Genomic DNA, 21,106 nt, shown 5'->3' with positions numbered 1-21,106 from the left:
TTCCTTTAGGTGAAGATCAAGTAGTTCCTCTGTTCTGAACAGTTAAGAATAGAGTTGCTTATAAAGTGTAGGAAATGCTCTCTGGAATGTAGCCAATATAAGTTTTTGATCTTCTCTTGATCTTTATTTTCGCTAATCCTTTTCTTTTTGTATTCTTTCCTTTTGTTGATCTGCCAAGATTCTGTCACTCTTTTTCTTCGCTCTGTCTGTCTTGCTCCTCCTAGGTTTCCACCCCCCAAAAACACTTTTGCTATGTTTAATTAAGTATTTTTTCCAAGTTTGCCAAGAGAAAATTAAGTTCCCATAGTGAAATAAAATTTATCAAGGTACCTAAGTAATTAAAAAGGTTTTATTGTAACCTTTAAGATCTTATTTTCTAAGATTTTCATATGATTCAGGTTCGGCCTTTGTATGAATGGGCTGTTTGCATCATTATAGACAGCTTCTCCTATGATCTTTGTGTCAATCTCTAGATAATTATTCTCTCCCCTCAAGATTGCTCACCTTTTTTGACATTTTATTTGATCTTATTATTCAACTGTGGTTTTGGTCCAACATGGCTTCCTTTATCAGAAATTTATAATATAGTGATGTAGTGAGCAAAATACTGCGGTTAAGAGTTGTGGCCATTTCCTTTGTACAGAAAGGCACATTGCAGGAGATCTTAATCCACTGGATTCAAACCTCCCATTCTGTCCCAACATGGACCCAGAAATAAACATGTCGGTCCTGTAGATACTGTACCAATTTTCCTACTGAGAGCAGTGGGGTGACTTAAAGAAGAAAGAAACATTGCAGGCAAAGGCAGGAACCAGCTCAGTCAGGCTTAGAAAGTACCGGTAGTGGCTCATCTACCATGGACTCTCGCCTCTGCCCCAAACAATCTCCATATGATTGCTTTGCCAGTTATCAAGTGTTCATCAGACACTGATGCATTTCCTGATACAGAGAAACATGTCATGAAATGCCAGCTACCCAGGAGGGGAAACTAAAAAGTTGTACTTGTGGGACTCTTTTTTTTAATGTGTGCAGCTATTTTTGACCAATATTAAAAGATTTGTTCCTAACATGCTGGGGGAGTAAGATTAAAATAGCCCAGAAGAATTTTGCAATGAGCTTCCATACCAAATAATCTGGCCCTGAAGGGTCAGGATTCAGGAATATAAAGCTGACAGGGAAGAAAGTTGTGTTTGGTCCAATAAAATGTCATTCTTTATGGGAAGGGGAGGGGTAAAACAAATCCTGGATGATATCCAAATGTCAACAAGATTATAATCAGGTAATTTGTTCAGAAAGAATTTGACAGTTTGAACATTTTACTGGGAGCCACCGTCCCTCCCCATCTGTCATCCACTTTCCCCTTCCTCCATTTTGGTGTGGAGTTGGGCTGGGGAGACAGGAATGTGTGTATCTTATAATTGAACTAATTCCTAGTTGTACCATACATGCAATAACCTTTAAGCAAAGAGAAATGTTTTTTCTTCAGTCAGACAAGATCACAAAAGATTTTATTGACCATTCAATAAAGAAGATTTCCTAATGAAGCTATAATTGATCGCAGCACACGGTACTTGCAATTACATGAAATATCCTTTGCATTAAAAAAAAAGAAGAAGCCCTTCCAGGCTTTTGTGGGTTTTTTCCCTTCTTTTTAAAGACATAAGCCATTCTGCTCTTTATTGTCACCCCAAGCTAGAATTTTTTTTAATGTTCTGCAAATCCTCTGCCTCCTTGTTTCACTCACTCTTATCCCACACCTGCAATCTAAAAAGCCAGCCCTCCTGGCTGATCCTTTTCTCCACATCCTATTTTCTTTGTATAAAACAACCAAATTTCACACCATGCAAATATTTTTTTAAAATGAGGGGTAAAATAAGACCTATTTTTATCGCCTTTTCAGGCAAGCTGATCAGGAAATATGCAGGCCTCACCAAGACTAATGATGATGGGCCTCACAACAGTCCCTCCTCTCGTCCTGCAAGAGCAGGAGAAAGGAAATTTGGATTCTTCTGGGAGATTTTTTCTGTCAGGTTTCACTGTTCTAAGCTGCTACTAAATCAAGGCAATTGTTTATAAATTAAAAGTGTGGGCCCATGAGGCCAATGCTGAATATATGGAATATACTGGCCAGGTTGAGGCTCTTCAATAAGCATAAAGAAAATGAGGCCTGTTCAAATTCTGTGAGCATATGAACATTGGATGCTGCCTCTGGGGTGGAGAATCAATCATGAATGGATGCCAGCTATCTCTGAGAGAGTCAGAGCATGTTTCCTTGATCACAGTGAGATGGCACATGATGGATAAAGTTGTTGGTCTGCTTCTCCCTACATTCCTTAGCATTGGCTATGTTGGCAGGAACTGGTTGGAGACCAGATGTCTGGAGAGGGCTGCACTTCACTTACCTGTACACTAAAGCCTAACTGCAGTGTTCCTTCAGCCAGCAAATCCTGTGCTGAAGAGCTGCTCACACTGAAAAGCTACATGACTTAGACCAAGCCTTGCTTGGTAGGACTTGAGATACACAGCCAAAACATCCCCATGTTGTCTAGATGCTTCAATAGCACGCTTAAGGGGCACACACAGTATCCCAGAGATTGCCAGCTATGAGCCTCTAGATGTTTCTGACCAACAACTCCCCTCAGTCCTAGCCTGCATACTGGACAGTGAGCTGTTGGGAGCTGCAATCCATAAATAACTGGAGAGTTCCAGTGGTCGCTGCTATATCACTCCATACACTCTTTCTAAGTGGCTTTTTTGCCATGTATGACATGACTCCACAAGTGCAGAGATTCTCACTCCTATGACCTTCTTTGGTCTTCCAGTCCATCCACTGTAGGTACTCACAATGCAAAGTAGTTAGACAGCTAACTGGTAGCTACAGCACCATGGAAAGCTCCAAATGATCAACCTGGGCTGCATTGAGACACAGGGCTCCTGTTCCCAGTTAAAAGGCACTGAGCAGCTATTCAGTCTTTTTTGCTAGTAAGAAAAAAGAAGAAACAGAAGAAAACATGGGAGTAATACAAATTGGAGCTTGTGTAAACTTCCATGAATGCAGGAATGCACCTGGCAAAGTCTGGAAGCATCTTTGTCTGGCAAAGACTGAATGGGAACTATCCAATCTACCCATGGTCTGTCCCTTCCTTGGAAACTGTGACTCCTTAACAATTGACCATATTCTCTGAAGGCAACCATTTGCTGTCCTTTTTGTATCCTACTACGATCCCTATGCTTAAGATGTAGGAGCTCAGGTTCTTCAGGCTGGTTCCTGAACTCTGGTCTCAGGTTCAGTATTAGTAGTCTGATTTTTCAAACTCTGAACTAATCTACTTCATCCTTAACTTAAGACTGGGGCCAGGAGAAGTTGTCGTAAAGCCACCACCATGTCAACAGATACCTCATGAACATCACACACAACAGTGATAAGGCTCTTTGGCATAGAATCATATCTGTTAGGCCCCATGTTCCACACACTTCTATTTTACATGGGGAAAGAAAAACAGGAAGGAAGAACACTTTGTAAACAAAGGAAATGCTTTGTGTTAAAAGAAGTGTGTTTGGCTTAGTAAAGATACAGAATTAATCTGGAGTTTGGGCTTTATTTTTTAGTAATCACAGCTGCCTCTATGTTCTTCATCAATACATCTGACAGTTTTGAAAGATGCACGGATGTTTTGTTTTTGTGGTTCTACAGGGGGAACCTGTCCATATTTACTCAGAGGTAAGTCCTATTCAGTTAAATGAATCTCCCAGCTAAGTGTTTGAGACTATAGAGAACCTGGTACTTATACTGAATGGAAAAATTTGCATTGGCTAAAATGTGTGTTGTATTTTGCCACATATCTCTTCCATATTTTTACTGTATTAAATTATGTTCAGAAATGCAGACTCCTAGATTTAAAGTCAAGGCACTGACCCTCCATTTGCAACCCCATTTGTGACTACTCAAAACTAAGTCTGAATGAGTTCAGTTGGGCTTACTTGCAGGAAAATGATTATAATTGCAGCCTTAGGGATCCTAGCCCCACATCCTTACTAATATTTTTACCCTGTTTTTCTCTTGGAAAAGGACCCAAGGGGGCTTATATCATTAAAAGACCATATTTAAAGCTAAAAACAGTAAGCATACAAACTACTAGATGGATCAAATACCACATTACAACATAGTATATAAAAACAACACAACATATATATTCAAAAGCAGTAAGGCACAACAATGATGCCCACTTTGTGGCTTTGTGATAGTCACTATAACTCAGTCTAAGCTACCTCATAGAGTTGTTGTAATGCACTAAATAGGTCAACTTATGTACACCATGAATTCTTTTGGGAAAATGCAAAATAAAAGTGTGAAAAAGGAATAAACTGTTTATGATATCTGTATTCCTGTTCCTTCAGTGGGCACAAGCTGCCATAAAAGGCTCTTCCTCCTGCCCACTTTGTTTTCACACACTTTCTCAGCCTGAGGTAGTTCAGACTGAGTGACTGGCTCAAGGCCACCCATTGATTGACTTCATTCAGTGGGGTCAGGAACCCAGGTTTGTGGAGTCATAGTCCAGCACCCAAGCCACAAGAATGTCTGTATTGTGAAAATATGCTAGATCTACAATCATTAAGACATATGCACATTCCCAAAGTTGAGTTCGCATCTGTTTGCCTGGGAGCATCTGGTTCCAAGTTACCTCTAGATTATACATTGGGCAAGCCTTCCACCAATTGAACAACTTAGACTATGCTAGCAGAAAACTCTATCTTGTCTGACTAGTAGCAGCTCCAGACATGGAGCATGACCATTTATTCATCAGGGATAGTATCCATGCAGGCAAATGCTCATCTGGAATGGAAGATACCGATGGGTAGTGTATAAATCAGATGGTGGCCTCCATGAATAGGATCACTTTGCTTTTCCTGCAGTCACTGACGATACGTTTCAAGAAAGAATGGAAAGCAAAATCAAGCCTGATTGTTTGTGGAACCGACCATTTAAAGCATTACGGCACGAACACCCATCAGCAAGTGTATCTTTTTTTCATGGGCTTTTGATGACATTGGTTGACTGTAGTACAAATGCATGTGAGTGCAATTTACTGCAAATAACCTGCAAAATGCTTTTTAACAGAGGACTTTTGAGCATTATGGCCAGACTGAAATGTCTTCAACTGAGAATTCCTAGAACTAAATCTGAGCCTTTCTGCCTGCAAAGCAAGTGGTGTACTGATGAGTGATGAATGCAGCATTCATAGGACTATGTACTATTTAAAAGCTTTGGATCTTATACCTAAGGCTTACATTAGGTGACAGGAAGCAAAGATGTTTAAATATAGTTTATCTACAGTGGAATCCATTTGCAGATAACAGTTTCAAAAGCTGTGGGAGTTGAAGTGAATGGTGATGAGATTACAATCATTGTTCCATCAGAAGTAAATGATCAAAGTAGTGATCAGAAGTAAGTCTCAAAGAAAAGAGGAAAGCAGTGTTTTAAAGCTATCTCTACTGTTCTGTTATAAATAAGGGTCACAAGCTGGTTAAGCTTTAAGGATTTCAAATTCCATTGGTTTGCAAAGAAGAATTAAGTATATGTTCCAGGACTGACCCATTGAAATAAGTGAAACATCACTGTGCTTAACTTTTACTGTACTGTACTCTAGATGGAAAAGACCCTGGTGTTGGGAAAGTGTGAAGGCAAGAGGAAAAGGGGACGACAGAGGATGAGATGGATGGACAGTGTCATCGAAGCTACCAACATGAATTTGACCAAACTCCGGGAGGCAGTGGAAGACAGGAGGGCCTGGCGTGCTCTGGTCCATGGGGTCACGAAGAGTCGGACACGACTTAACGACTAAACACGAACAACTGTAGATTAACTTCTATTGATTTTTAGTCTTGCCATTTAGAAATAGATTCACATGAGCAAAGAAAAATCTGATTCCTCTTTCTGCAAGCAAAGCTTTTTGGTGTGGTGGGTGTAGAAATGCTAAGCAATTTCTTTGGGGTTGAGCTCCCCTTTCTCACAATGCTTTGTGTCCTAAGACTGGGATCATAACAAAAGGTATCAAGGCACAGGTTGCCATTATGGAATTTAAGCAGTCATTGTTCACTAGACCACATCTACTATGACCTAGATCTGTTTGAATTAGGATTAGAGTAGACATGAGCAAGAACTTCAGTTTGGAGATTCATGCCAGTTCACTGAATCAGCATCACAGATGCTACATGCTCCCTCCTCACATCCCTCCAGCCAGATCCCCAACTCACCAGTCGACATGTGCTGCTCCTCTCCTCCTCAGGTGTTCAGTCAGTCCCAGCAGGAGCACGTGCTTCCCTCCTCCACCTCCTCCAGCAACCGCCCACTCAGACTAAGAGGCAGGACAGGGATTCCTGCAGCGCTGCCTTTGAGTGGGTGGCTGCTGGAGGAAGTGGAGGAGGCAAGCTCCTGTGAGCTGCCCACTCAAAAAAAAAAAGTTTTTAGCAGGACTTCTTTTAATAGAAGAAGCCCCCTCAAACCCTCTGCTGGGTATATATATATATATATATTTTTAAAAAAATACAGTGGCGTGTTCGTGGGGGGTTATTGAGAACACAACATGACAGAATAGCTTCCCATGGCTCCCTAGAGGCATAAGGGGATTCTTTTCCTGCAAAATGAAAATTAATTTGAAAAGTGTGGAGGCCTAGGAACTTCCAGGGTGCTGGGAGACATCACTAGGTGTCTGGGTGGGTGGCATATATAACCTTAAGGAGATAGTTTGCCTTCATCTGGATTGTACTATCAGGAGATCTATATGGAACCTCCAGATCCAAAAGCAGTTGCCAGACTGTGGGGATATATGCCACCTGGAACACACCAGATCTTGCCTGGTTTCAAAATCTAGGCAGGCTCAGGCCTGGTTGGTACTTGCATGGGAAACGTGAGGAAACACCATGGATCTTCGGGAAGGACTAGGAATGGTTGCTGGCTGAAACTTTGCTCAAACAGAATTGATAGTACTGGGCTAAATGAATCAAAGAAAACGTTACATTCCTATGACTTTTGTCCTAATCTAGTGGGGTTCTTACAACGTTCTTAGAAGCATGGGAAACGGTCTGTGGAGCCCTTCGGCAATATAACCACACATATGGTTGAAGATACTACAGAGACAAAATCCAGTTTGTATGTTTGTATGCATACATTAGGCCACCTTTTGCAAACTCTCACTGAAGTAAACTGGCCACTATTGACTACAAGTTCTGTAATATTCATAAGATATTTGTACCTGTTAGATCATTTATCACCGCCAAACATTGACAGACAGAAATTAAAGTACAGCACATAAAACTTCTGTTCATTGCCCAAGGCATGTTCTAGTTGTTCATTCTGACATTTCATGTTTAATCATTTACCGGATGATTATGAGTGAAAATAATAATTAAACTTCAATTTAAAGAAATACATTAAGTTCTTTTCTAGAGGGTGGCTTGTAGGGAAATATCATGAAATTCTCAGATTAATTAAGAATCTTGAATGGAATGTAAAAAGGTATGCTTCCTCTCCCCCCCCCCCCCGTTTCACCTTATAAAGCAGAAACAGAAGAGAAGGATGTTATGCCAAACAATTTACCTTAAACAAAAGACTGAGACACGAAGGCTTTTCTATTGAAGTTCATTTTATTTACATAAAAAGGAAAAACAAAAACAGAACGCCACTGCAGTTTGGCGGGAAGAAACACCATTTCACCTTAATTTGTGGGTGATTAGGGTTTCTTCAAAGAACAAAGGAATTGGTACAGTCTTATAGCTGTCCCCTCAGGGCGAGAGGGGTGGGCCTTTGAGGTCATTAAGTTAGTTAGCAACAATTCATTGGATTAGTGAAAACACATTTTAGACATGCGCAGAACAATCACTTTCCCTAAAGGGCCCCTTGTCTCAACATTCCATGCTTATCTCAGAAAAGCGTGAGACCTTGAACAGAGAAGGAAAAAAACAAGGAGAAAGGGGGGTCGAGGAGCCTGTTTTTACAAGGCTGGATAATCTCTTCTGAATACACACACAAACAGCTTGTTTTTAAGAACAATCTTTTATGAGGCAATTGCCTTAATTGAATAAGTCAAACTTTACTTCTATCAATTCTCCCGTTTTTCTTTTTATAATTTTTTTTTTTGACTTATTCACAATTATGAAAACTTCCCCCCTCCCCCAGACCAACCTAAGGTGTCTTTTACTTGGACAATTTTCATAGGAGCCCCAGGTACAATCGAACTTTACAGGCACCTTCCTGAGGCTTGCAGGGCGTGGTAGATCAGGTGGCTAACTTCACACAGTTTCATACAGGAACAAACAGGTGAGTTTCTAACCTGCACTTGCTGCTATTCTCCATACCATGTTGTGCTGAACCCAGCCTATTCCACCACATTTAATTCTAGTCCAGCCTCCATTACCAATTACTGTAACACGGAATTCAATCCAAATTCTCTCGGGATTTTCTCTAGGGTCATAACAAGTTTGAGTTCCAAGGGAGTCCTGACAAATTTTGTACTCTACCTTGTCAAATGCACAGGAGGTAATATTATCAACACAATTGAAGATGGACTTATAGGTTAAGGTCTGCTGTTCCCTGCTTCCCTGCCTTGTCGTTATTACACAGGGGCAGGTGGATCCTGTAGCTTGTAGCACAAGGCTCAAGAAGAGCCCTAACACTATCCTTATTTTGCCATCAACCCGTGGTCTGCCAATAAACAATTGCCTGATATTTCTCCAAGACATTAGAGGGGTGGGCTTTACCTCCGCTTGTAGTGGGAATTCCATTCCTCGTCCTCTGAATCTAGACTGGGCACTGACCAGGGGCTGGCGTCCTTGCACTTCTAACACGTTTCGTGGTGCACCGAAGATGCGTAACGGAGCCATCCCTTGGGAATTGGTCTCTGCCTGCGCCGAGCTATCAGATTGAATTCTCCACGGACAGCTTGCAATTGGCGTTTTTACAGCCTACAAGCTTCAGTCCACAACCCTTCAGGATATCTCACCTTAAGCACATACCACCTCAAAGCCGGGTTTTCGTCAAATTTAGTTATTCTGGCACTCCAATGGTGAGGGCAAAAATGGCAATGCAATAAACAGTAAGGCTCAAAAGGATCCAATCCTATCAGGGGGTCTTTAAGTTTCAGATATTACCTGATACTCCGAGTAAACTGCCGGGAGGTGAAAGTATGAGAGTAGAAAGATCACTTTCCTGGGGAAATGACCTAGTCGGAGTCTGACTCTGATCCAGGGCAGATATTGCTATCTCTGATTTTAATGAGGGGGCACTGCTTGCAATCTCGGTTATGCCAGAACTCTAGACTTGAAGCCAACTCAGTGCTGGTATACAAAGTTCCACGGCCCTTACCTCGTACCTCTACCCAAATAGTGGTAACCTGGGTAGGACAATGAAATCCGACAATCCTCATTCAAAACCCTTCTTCTTCAGAGCAACTATCAGTGTCAGTACTTTCATAAGGTTCTTGATCTTTAAAGATTTTCCTTTCCTCCTCCCAATCAATGGTCCCCTCGTCCTCCAACACTACTTGATCACCAATTGAATATCTTTTTAAGAAATAGAGTCCCCTAAGACTCCTGTCTATTCTCAAATGTACCTGCCAAGTTTGGACCAGATTATTAACTTTTCTTACTTCTATATACACACTAAAGAAAGGACAATACTTATGCGCTAACCGACTAATGGGCATTACATATGTCGTTTAAAAATAGTCTTTTAGTCCGTCCTTGGACACAGGCACAACTTTTCACCGTCCCTCAGGGTCGACTGCGCGCTTGGCTCTGGTATAGTGAGTCCAACCAGCTTCCTCAGTTTGGATGACAGTCTCTGTTGTCAACAGTATCTGGAACAGACCAAGCCATCTTGGGGCGAGCGGTTCATTCTCCTATGCCTTGATATAAGCCCAATCCCCGGGGTGGAAGGAATGCACTGCTACCTCCAATAGCGTCCGTTGCACTGAAATGCCTCGCTCCCTGTTATCGGAGAAAATAGAGAATAGGGCCAGCAAATACTTTCTTATAAAGGCATCCTTGAACAAATCTAAATTAAGGCTCACTCTCTGTGTATCTCTGTGCATTAACATCCCAAATTTCCATTCTGCACAGGCTTCAAAGGGCGAGAGTCCTGTAATGCTATACAGCTGCTAGGGGCAAACCCTTCGGTCAGGGCAACTGCGCTTGTTGCATCAACTATTAATTTGCTCTTTCAAAGTCTGGTTCATCCTTTCAGTTTTTACCCCTGTTGCTAACCATTGATTGGATTAACCCATATCTACAAATAATTTGTTCCAATAAGGTTTTACAAACTGTCCCTGCCGTTGCCCGAGCCGTAGGGTATGCCTCTACCCAGCCAGTGAGCTGATCAGTTATTATCAAACACTGATTCCAAAGTCCTGACTTTGGCATATCAATAAAATTACATTGCAAATGTTCAAAGGGGTGGATGGCCAGAAGTCGTCCTCCCATTTCTGTTTTTCTCGGGTTATTCTTATTTACTCTCTGGCAAGGAATGCAGTGGGCTAAAATGGTGTTGGCGTGTGACCACACTTTTCTTCCCTGTATATTTTTGCAGAAAGGCTGAGACCAGAGCCTTAACTCCCCAGCGTCCTCCCTCGTGCAATGCCTTGAGGACTTCCCTGACCACCCCCTCGGGCAGCCATTGTCTTCCATCTCTCAACTTTAGCGTGCCGTTCACCATTGTAGCTCCCTGCTCCTCTGCTAATTCAAGCTCCTTTTGTGAATACACCAAAGGGGCAGTGATCTCTTTACTGGTAGGAATAAGGGCTGCTAAGAGGGCGGGATTCAATTCTTTTCCTGCCACCTTTCTTGCCACTTCGTCAGCCAGCCGGTTTCCTACTACCTCCGGGGAGTTTCCCTTCTGGTGCCCTGGAATGTGGATAATAGCTACCTTGGACTGAAGGTTCAACGCTTCCAGGGTGTCCAGTATCAACTGATGGTGGGCCAGATTCTTTCCCTGGGATGTAAGTAGTCCTCTTTCACTCCAAATTTTTCCAAAAACGTGGACTACTCCACATGCATACTTAGAGTCTGTCCAGATATTTACAGATTTTCCTGTGCTTATTTCTAAAGCTCCTTTAGGGCATATAATTCTGCTGTCTGAGCTGACATGGACGGGGGAAGGGGTCCAGATTCAACTTCGAACCCCCCATCCTCTCTACCACTGCATATCCCGTTATTCTTTTCCCATTCACTACTCTAGAGGAACCGTCAGTGTACAAGTTCCATGTTCCCTCTATTGCCTCTTCCTGTAGGTCTTCCCTAAACTTTATCTGTAGACCAGTCAGGGCAATACAATCATGTTCATTACACAGTTCCTTCCTGACAGTTTCTGATAAACCCTCAGTATTAGATCGAGTTTTTCAAGGAGAATAGCCTCGATCTGTAGCAGCCTACTGACCATCATCCACCGCCAAGGATAGTCCTATGCTGGTGTGAAGAATGCAGGACAATCGCTTCCTATGTTGCATTTACTCCTGTTCTCAAATTCTTCACCTTAAAACTGAAATATATTCTCCTAACGATTTCCGGGTTTAGGCTCGATGTAGTTGTTTGTTATAGGAATTAAACCATAACCCATAGTTTATAGTTTGCAAGGCATCCATGCCAATGATTAGATCCTCTGTGGCTTCTAGATAATTCACTCTCAATAAAAATACCACACATTTTAATCTCTTAAAACTGGTAGTGACCCCTGAATGCAAAAGTGACTTCTAAGGAATTCCCACAGAAAGTGCCTATGTAAAACAGGCAAACCATTCCTGGTGTGAAATCAACCCCCCCTTGTCTCTCCAGCTCCCACTTTGTGCATCTGGAGCAGCAAGGAGGGTGATCTGAACATTCCCAGCAATTCTGCTTGCTATCTCTTATCTACTAACCTATTTCTTTCTCCTGTCTCCAAATTCTCTTCCCTTGCATTTTATTTATTTATTTATTTAATTTATATGCCGCCCACTCTACCCAAAGGTCTCTGGGCGGCTTTCTCTATCACACCTCCAAAGCCTCCTTTTCAATTCAGACTTTTAAACACGTACTTCTGCCAATCAATCCACATACTGCATCTGTCATTTTCCTGCATGATTTTCTGTGGGATTCCATAGTCAACAATTCCCCTAGTGTCTTTTGTGTGTGTGTGTGATTTTCCCATTTTCTAACTACAAATTTTACAGATCCAGAAGTGTAGCTTTCCAATAGGCTTTTACAGCCCCTTTAGATGGAAAAGAATTACCGGGATCTCCCTCCCTCAACACCAGGCGATTTTTTTTTTTTCTCCTACTCTGTGCCTACTCTTAACCCTTTATACCCCAGTAAGTTTAACAAGCCAAAAGAGCTTTTTCTCATTCCGTTCTCCATTCGCTCCTATTTCTCTTAGGACTCCTCCTGAGGATTCCATTTCATATACACTTTTGGATAACATTCTCTGTGTTTTTCATGAACTTTGAGAAAGTTACGTTCCTTCTTCTCTTTTTAATCCTTTTTCCTGTCAGCTAACTGTAGTGCTCAGCTTAGAGCAAACAGTTCTGCTGTCCGAGCTGGCATGCACTATTAAGGACTCCTTTCCTGAATCTCCTTCCTCCTCTAGCTGCATTTTCTAGCCTTTCCTTTCCCATTTCCCCTCAAAACTCTTTATCTGATCTTGCAACAACTTTCCTTGCCTTCTTTACAACATACTCTCTCTCTCTTTCTTTGCCTAGCTTCACCTAAGTATTTCCTGAGCCACCTTAAAAGTGAACACAGTCAGGGCCCCTTGCCCCTCCTTTCTCTCCCCCCCCCCCCGCTTCTTCATTCCCTTCTCTTCTGAGCGGGTAGGGCAGAGAAAAACTCCTCCTGTTTTCTCTTCTTGCTACCACTTTTGAGCTTTTCGCTAGCAACTGTCCTATGGGTTTGGTTGTCATGTCATCCATTTTCTGTAACTTGGACTTTATATCTGGGTAACACCCTGACACAAATTCCAATCTCAGAATATTTTCATTTCCTGAATCTTCTGGGTCCAGCCCAGTGTTCCTTCGCATATTGCGTTTTAGCCTTTCCAGATATCCAACTGAACTTTCATTCTTTTCCTTTCGGTTGACCAAAAAGCCAATTTCATGCTAACAGTCTTAGGGACTGTTGCCTCCAACCCTTTCAACAAGAACTCTTTCATTTCTGCACTTCGCCCTCTGATATTTTCATCCTGGAAATCCCAATCTCCAGGGGTTACTCCTGGAAGGGATTCCCCGGCCGCCTGTTCTGTTCGAGCGGCAATTGCCAGAGTCTCCTAGGTGACTCCGGTCAGCTGCTTACAAATGTGCAGCAGCTCTGTGGGCTTGTAAATCATAGTCCCTAAAGCATCTCTGAGACTTCTCTGAGTGGATACTGGGCACTAACTCCCTGCTCTTTCATCTGCCGTGCCTTAGAGCGGGTCACCGGTCCCTCGGACAGCGTCCCGTCTTTATTTTCGCCATCCCCCTCCTTTTCTTTTACTGAGGTGGAGCAGTCCAATTTACAAACTCCAATTTTGTCATTTCCTCACCTTGTAACTTAGAGCCTATCAAGTCTCTACTTACTGCCAGTTTTATTTCTTCTCCAAATTTGATTAGGTACCATATCCAAAAATCTACATAAGGGACACGGGGCGGATGGGCCAAATTTTGGCCCTTTAGAACGAATATCAAATTGTGTCTAAACTCCAGAGCACATGGACCATTCCCTTCTCTGTCTGAAACTCCTGTACCTTTTTACAGACTCCCAATGCAGCAACAGCTTGCCCACCGCACTGTTGCCAGGAATTCCTAACTCATTACCACCCCCCACAAGAAGGCCTGGAGTCGGGGCGTCCCCCTCGGAATTCCTACCTCGGTCCCCTCTGGACCTTCTTCTGGACCCCCGCGGGCCCTTTTGGAAGTCTGTATTCCCATCCCACGGGAGACAAAGACACAAGGATAGGGAGGTTGCGTAGAGAGTAAGGGGTCTCTCTGACGCAGACACAAGGAGGGTACAGACAACAGTCGCACACCTTGGCCCAGGGTCCCGGACTACTTCAACGGCCACCTCTGGGAACCGCAAGGTCTCTCACTCTTCATTCACACAACAACAACCAACCCTTTCAGAGTTTCCCACTACGACTTACCAGGTCCGTTGATCTACTGGCTCGTTGATTCGTTGGCCGGCCGGCTTAAAAAAAAAAACTCTCGCGTTCGTGCCTCTTTCCGAGTTCTTGATGCCAAGCAGCCAAAGCGTCGGCAAGGAAGCGGCTGCCTTAAAAGAAGGCAGAGGCGCCTTCCGATTCACTTCACCGCCGCCTGTTCTGCCTGACCTCAACTGGATAAAAATCCAGCCCCAATCGGGGCGTTTAGAGATCCCGGACGAGCCCCCAAATTGTTATGCCAAACAATTTACCTTAAACAAAAGACTGAGACACGAAGGCTTTTCTATTGAAGTTCATTTTATTTACATAAAAAGGAAAAACAAAAACAGAACGCCACTGCAGTTTGGCGGGAAGAAACACCATTTCACCTTAATTTGTGGGTGATTAGGGTTTCTTCAAAGAACAAAGGAATTGGTACAGTCTTATAGCTGTCCCCTCAGGGCGAGAGGGGTGGGCCTTTGAGGTCATTAAGTTAGTTAGCAACAATTCATTGGATTAGTGAAAACACATTTTAGACATGCGCAGAACAATCACTTTCCCTAAAGGGCCCCTTGTCTCAACATTCCATGCTTATCTCAGAAAAGCGTGAGACCTTGAACAGAGAAGAAAAAAAACAAGGAGAAAGGGGGGTCGAGGAGCCTGTTTTTACAAGGCTGGATAATCTCTTCTGAATACACACACAAACAGCTTGTTTTTAAGAACAATCTTTTATGAGGCAATTGCCTTAATTGAATAAGTCAAACTTTACTTCTATCAAGGAGATAATTTGCAAATTTGAGAAGCATTTTTTTTCTTTAAAAGGTAGTCCCAGGCTTTGGAATGCACTGCCCAGAAAAGCCAGGTTCGGCCCCTTCGTATTGGCCTTCCTGTTATGAGGCAAAAGACCTTCCTCTTCAGGCAGCCTTTTAAGTAGTAAGTATCTCAGGTATGCTTGTTTAGTAACATACAGATTTTTAAATGTTTTTAATCTTAATATACAGTGGTGCCCCGTATAGCGAGGTTAATCCGTTCCGGATTAACCTCGCTATACGGAATCATCGCTAAACGGGTAGGGGAAAGGTATTGGAACGCATTAAACTTCGTTTAATGCATTCCAATACCTTCGTTACTTACCCGTTCAGCGAGGATTCCAGGTGCCGGCAGCCATTTTCGCGCCTTCACTAAGCGAGGGCAGGGCGCGAAAACGGCTGCCGGCAGCCATTTCCGGGCTTCCGGTGGCCATTTTGGAACCGCCGATCAACTGTTCGGCGGCTCCAAAATGGCCGCCGCAATACCCGATCTTCGCAATGCGGGTTTTCCCCATTGCGAAGATCGGGTATGTTTCCGTATAGCGATCCCAAAAAAGGGATCGCTATACGGAAACATCACTATACGGTGCACTCGTTAAGCGAGGCACCACTGTATATTTAATTGCTTTTAATATGATATTTATATAGTATTATAAAAACTGGTGTCTTATAGTTTTACTGGTTATGAGCTGCCTTGGGTCCCCTATGGGGAGAAAGGTGCAATTTAAATAATATTGATCAATCAATCAATCAATCAATCAATCAATCAATCAATCAATCAATCAATCAATCAATCAGGTAATTCGCAAATTTTTAGTTTGGAAATATAAAGAGCAGTTAATAGGGTATATAGATGCATCTTTTAAGAGCACACCTTCTAGAGCAGAGTTTGCCAACCTGGAGGCCATGACCCCAAGGGGGTCACATAGTGTTTTCTGGGCGGGTCACCTTATATGTGTTGTAACCCTTGCTAAATAATTTCTTCCTTGACTTGGGGACATGGTGGTGCTGCGGCCTAAACCACAGAAGCCTGTGCTGCAGGGTCAGAAGACCAAGCAGTTGTAAGATCGAATCCACGTGACGGAGTGAGCTCCCGTCGCTTGTCCCAGCTCCCGTCAACCTAGCGGTTCGAAAGCATGCAAATGCGAGTAGATTAATAGGGACCACCTCGGTGGGAAGGTAACGGCATTCCGTGTCTAAGTCGCACTGGCCATGCGACCATGGAAGATTGTCTTTGGACAAAACGCTGGCTCTATGGCTTGGAAACGGGGATGAGCACCGCCCCCTAGAGTTGAACACGACTGGACAAAAATTGTCAAGGGGAACCTTTACCTTTTACCTATATTAAAGTTAGTGTGTATGTGTATGTAAGGGAAACAGGCTCTTTAGGGGAGAAAGAAGCCTCTGCTTTCTGAGAAAGGATGGCTTTACCCCATTAAAAATGCCTTTTTATGCAAACATGGTGGGTTTGGAAGTTACCTGGTTATTATAAAAGGGAGCCACAACTTGAAAAAGGTTGGGAACCACTGTTGTAGAGAAATTCAGGAATTCATGTCCCCACAGAGCATTCTGCTAGGCACTTGTTGAGAAAGACAAATATGGGCTGTTGTTTTCCAAAACTCTGGCCAAATAAAAGACAGCCAGGAAGACTGGCTAATACCTGAACACTAGAAGTGGCTGATTTATTGAATTTTTAAAATTATTTTCTTAAGATATATAATCCATTTTATAATTCTAAATGTATCAGACGATCTGAAGCCATTTGTCATCTCCTTCACACTTACTGTTATGTAGTGAGTGTAGGAGTGGGAACAGTTTTGGCCTGTGTTGTTGGGTTGTTGGCCAGCTGCAGGTAATTACAGTGGACCCTCGACTTACAGACGGCTCGACTTACAGACTTTTCAAGTTACAGACTTCTCTGGCCGCAAAATTTAGATTTGACATGCAGCCAGAGAATCGACTTACAGACCAGAAAAAAAAACAAAATGGAACAAAAATAGAATAAAAGCTGCCAGTTATGGGATTAATAGGTTTTCAATGCATTGTAGGTCAATGGAGATTTGACCTACAGACTTTTCGACTTGCAGCCACCGTTCCAATACGGATTAATTCCGTAAGTAGAGGGTCCACTGTAGTGGGAGTGGGGCAGTTCCTTGGGTGAGTGTTGCATAAATGTGCATGTGTGTTTTACTAAGCCTCTTTTTCCTTGTCTTGTTGACCAGGGATGATGAATAAAGGCATGCTGATTTATGACTTGGAGTTATGAACCCACATTTTTAACACTTATTCATAATTTTCTCCCAGTGCAAGGCTTTGCCAGCATTAAAATGTCCAATCGCAGGCATGACCTGACTGCTGGCCCCTCCTTTAGAGCCCCTCTGGCCTTCACAATTAAATAATTAATGCCTGCCTGACCAATTTCTAGTTTACTGGGTCAGGTTCTTCAGTTATACTCTGTTCCCCTGAAACCATATTTTGAATGTTTAAATGTCATCCTTTACAACAGGGGTCTCATTTGCGGCCCCCCAGATGATAGTTTGTGGCCCTCGTCTTGCCTGCCCCCCAAAGCGCGCACACATCCTCTGCTGTCAAGAGTAAAAAAAAGCCTTGCCTCGCTCGCCGGCTCTCTCCCAAGACAGCACCTCTTGCACCCTCCATCCAGAACTGCAGCCTGCCAGCCAACCCACCTGTCTGTCGGCTAAGGAAACTCCCAGGTGGCTTCCTCGGGCTCTTGCTCTGCTTGGCGGGAAATCTGATGTAGCCCAGCCTCACCCAGACTCTGCCTCTAGCGGCCCCCAGGTAAATTGAGTTTAAAACCCCTGCTTTACAAGGAGACAGAAAAGAAAATAATGCAGCTAAGCCAAATGTCAAGTCACAAAGACTATCTAGTAATGGATTCTGATGCAGTTACATGAGGTTGAAAGTCAGTCTAGGAAAACGAAGAAAGATAACATAGGATAAATGTGAAGCTTGCTGGTGGGGATGAGTCTAGATCAGCAGTTCAAAGTCTCTCTCTTTTTAAAATGTGGATCACAACATCATTGCTGAAAGATTCTATGAACTATCACTTGCCATTTAAAACATTATACATATGACTCCAGGGTATTTGGTGGATCAACCAGCACTTCCCAGTAACCAGTTACTATCTGTCAATATTTTCTTGAAATGAACTCCATATGACATTTAGTACTCAATATCTTCTAGGAAGCAACATGCAGGACTCCACCACTGTGACCTTTTCTGTAATCTCTTTCTCTCTGAATGAGTCATTCTTTTTTGTTCCCCATGCAGATTAGGGCTTCACTTATCTACAAATTTAGTCCCCCATGGCTGGTGGTCTATGGACTAAAGGTTCAGAACCACTGGTGTTAATGTCAGCAGCCATTTTGCAGCTGAGCGCAGAAGAACAAAAACAAATGCATGGAGGGCCTAAATATATAGAAAAAAGAGAAAGTTTATGCAGCCCGCCAACAGTAGTATACATTTTCTACTTCAGTTGTTCCAGCTGAGGAAGGTTTTACTTGTTTAGCCAAAGCCATATGGGAGAGACAAGTTTGTTTGGGGGTTGATGCTAAGTAATAATCCATCTTTTTCAAACTATGTGGAGTGTGATGGCTTTGAACCAATATTGACTGAGCCCAAGGTAACCTAGTAGCTGTGGGGGAAAGGAATACTTAAAGTACCTTGAGTTAAAAATGCAGAAAACACAATAACTTCATTTATCTAATTCTGAAGAATACATGAAAGAGTTTACCGTATATACCATCACACTTCTCATGAGCAATTTCTGCATTTAAAAATGCAGAAAACACAATAACTTCATTTATCTAATTCTGAAGAATACATGAAAGTGTTTACCGTATATACCATCACACTTCTCATGAGCAATTTGGCATTTAGACGCTAACTTCAGTATCAGATGGAGACACTTATCTTTATGCTGCCTGAAAGGAAATCAACTGCCATGTGTTTCCTTAAGACAGATAGTATCCAATTTGTGATGGACAGTGAAATTCTCTATCTATAGATAGTCATGAAAGTTGACTGGGGGGAGGGGGACCTTGCTGGCATATCCATTGATGGTAAGGATAACTTCCTGTTGTACATTGTGAAAACAAAGGCTTTGTGGCTGTACGCCAAGTACTCCTAAGCAAAGAGAGAATATGCCCCTAAAAGATTTCAGAATTTGATTCATACTGCTTGGATTTGTGCCATTTTTCTACCTAGATGGAGAGCCTTGAGTATGAGGACAAGGAGTTTAAAGCTGACATGTGATACCCAATTCAAGGAGATGGCTCTCTTAAAGAACTACAGATGTATCAAGCAAAAGGAGGTCAAGCTGACCATGACTATGGCTACATCCTGACAACTCCAAGGCGATTAAGCAAACTTCATTTCTTTAAGCATGACTGAGGCAGCCCAAATCAGTGTAACCCAGTTAGTATTGTCTAAGCAATGTGTTGAATCATGTTCATTTGGGGAGTGATAAGCAGGAGAACTGACTGACCCTCAACATGCTCTGGGGATTTCCCACCTCAGACTTTGGGAAAGGGAGAAAGCACACCTGTAAAGGCTCAATATTAGTGCTAATTTGGCATAGAATTTGCTTCCTGTTCCAAAACTTGCTGGAACAATTTGGAGCAGTTTCACTCAAAAAGAAAGCCTTCTTTTTGTTACTGTGTAATAATAATTGTAAAGAAAAAAAATTAACACCACAGAACTGTAGTTTCCCACTTGTTCAGGTCTTAACATGATTGAACTATTTTTTTGTGTTTAGACAAACATTGAAAATTGCTTCCATTGCTTTCTGATTTTTACCTCCCGGCCTTAGTCTGTGATTTATTGTCTGCCTTTCAAATGTGACATTTTTGTTGATCTTCTTTAACAATTATCCACCCACTGTATTATACTATTGAAACAGAGCTTCTCTACCCCCTCATCCTTTTGGGCTTGCCATGTTGCAAACAGAGTATATCAAGCTGATGAAATCTTACTTTTCTTTTTTAGAAAAGTTGGACTTTCCCAAGTATATTTGCAAAGGAACTGAACCACAGAACTCACGGGGTGGAACTCAAGGAGTAGGTAGCTACTCTATTAAGTATTGAGTAGCTAGTGGGGGGAAAGATGCCCAAAAAGAATATGTGAAAGACTATGCCATTATGAATTAAATAGGGTGGAAGCTCTCCTTCTCTCTCTCTCTCTCTCTCTCTCTCTCTCTCTCTCTCTCTCTCTCTCTCTCTCTCTCTCTCTGCCCCTGAACATATACTAGAACTGAGAACCATCCAGTACAGTACATTGCCAAAAAGTTCTGAGCAAAGAGAAGAAAGTACTTCTTCATGCAACACATGGGTTGATTATGGAATTCACCATAACATTGCTGCCTTAAGTCCTGAAAAGAAGAAAGAGAGGATAAAAAGAAATTAATTAAATAAATAATGCCTTTTAAAAGGAGATGAGACAAACTGATCATTCCATCAATGACTACTGACAATGGAACTTCAGTATTTGTAAATAACATACTTGTTGCATTGCTGCTGAGCAGTTTAAAGATCTACAGAACAAAGAGCTGAGCCTTGTGTAAGGCTGGTCCCTGTAGGAACAGGATGACTGTCTGGGGGGCATTTTTTACTGTAATCACTCCAGTGTTGGCAGGCACTGCACAGAACGCTCTCGGGTCACAGTTACATGTACTAGATACTGCAAAGGCTCAGCAAGCAACTTCAGTCACTTGTGCAATTTTTTTAAGTGTGCATTGGTGTCATTTTAGAACCATACCAGGGCTTCCCATGCCAACCAGCTCATGCTGGATGGCTTCCCAGCTGCCAACAGCACTAGGGGTGGAGCTCAATGTGTAGCAAAATCGGAGCTGCAAGAGCTGTCCATCAGGTGAGGAGCAGCGTTCCTGCCCAGCCAGACTTGAGAGGCTTCCCAATTATCTTGGCACAAATTCTAAAAATGCCTAAACGCACAAGGTTCTGAAATGAAGATACCTAAAGATCACTGTCGCTACAGATATTTGACCCTTCGGGACCATTTGGTTGCAGGGCTGCCAAGACTTGGAAGGATAATCTTTTTTTAAACTTTGGGTGGCTCTTAGGGATGGATTCCAAAATGGATTTGTGGGTTAATCCAGATGTGAAGTTTGGCCATATTTTCCTCTCCT

General features: G+C 42.5%; 1 long non-coding RNA gene across 1 annotated transcript in view; it reads left to right on the top strand.

Annotated features, from left to right (window-relative positions):
- LOC110071893 (uncharacterized) overlaps positions 1-20,387 on the top strand; it is a 38,478-nt gene extending 18,091 nt beyond the window's left edge. Inside the window, exons 2-3 of the long non-coding RNA XR_002299299.3 lie at positions 14,957-15,067; positions 19,171-20,387. This is a non-coding gene — a long non-coding RNA (uncharacterized LOC110071893). The remainder of the gene's footprint in view (positions 1-14,956; positions 15,068-19,170) is intronic.
- The last annotated feature ends 719 nt before the right edge of the window (positions 20,388-21,106 follow it).

The sequence above is a fragment of the Pogona vitticeps genome, chromosome 1 (genome assembly GCF_051106095.1).
Source record: "Pogona vitticeps strain Pit_001003342236 chromosome 1, PviZW2.1, whole genome shotgun sequence".
NCBI classification, from domain to species: Eukaryota; Metazoa; Chordata; class Lepidosauria; order Squamata; family Agamidae; genus Pogona; species Pogona vitticeps.
The sequence above is the reverse complement of the archived record's forward strand: the minus strand, read 5'-3'. Positions and strand labels throughout refer to the sequence as shown.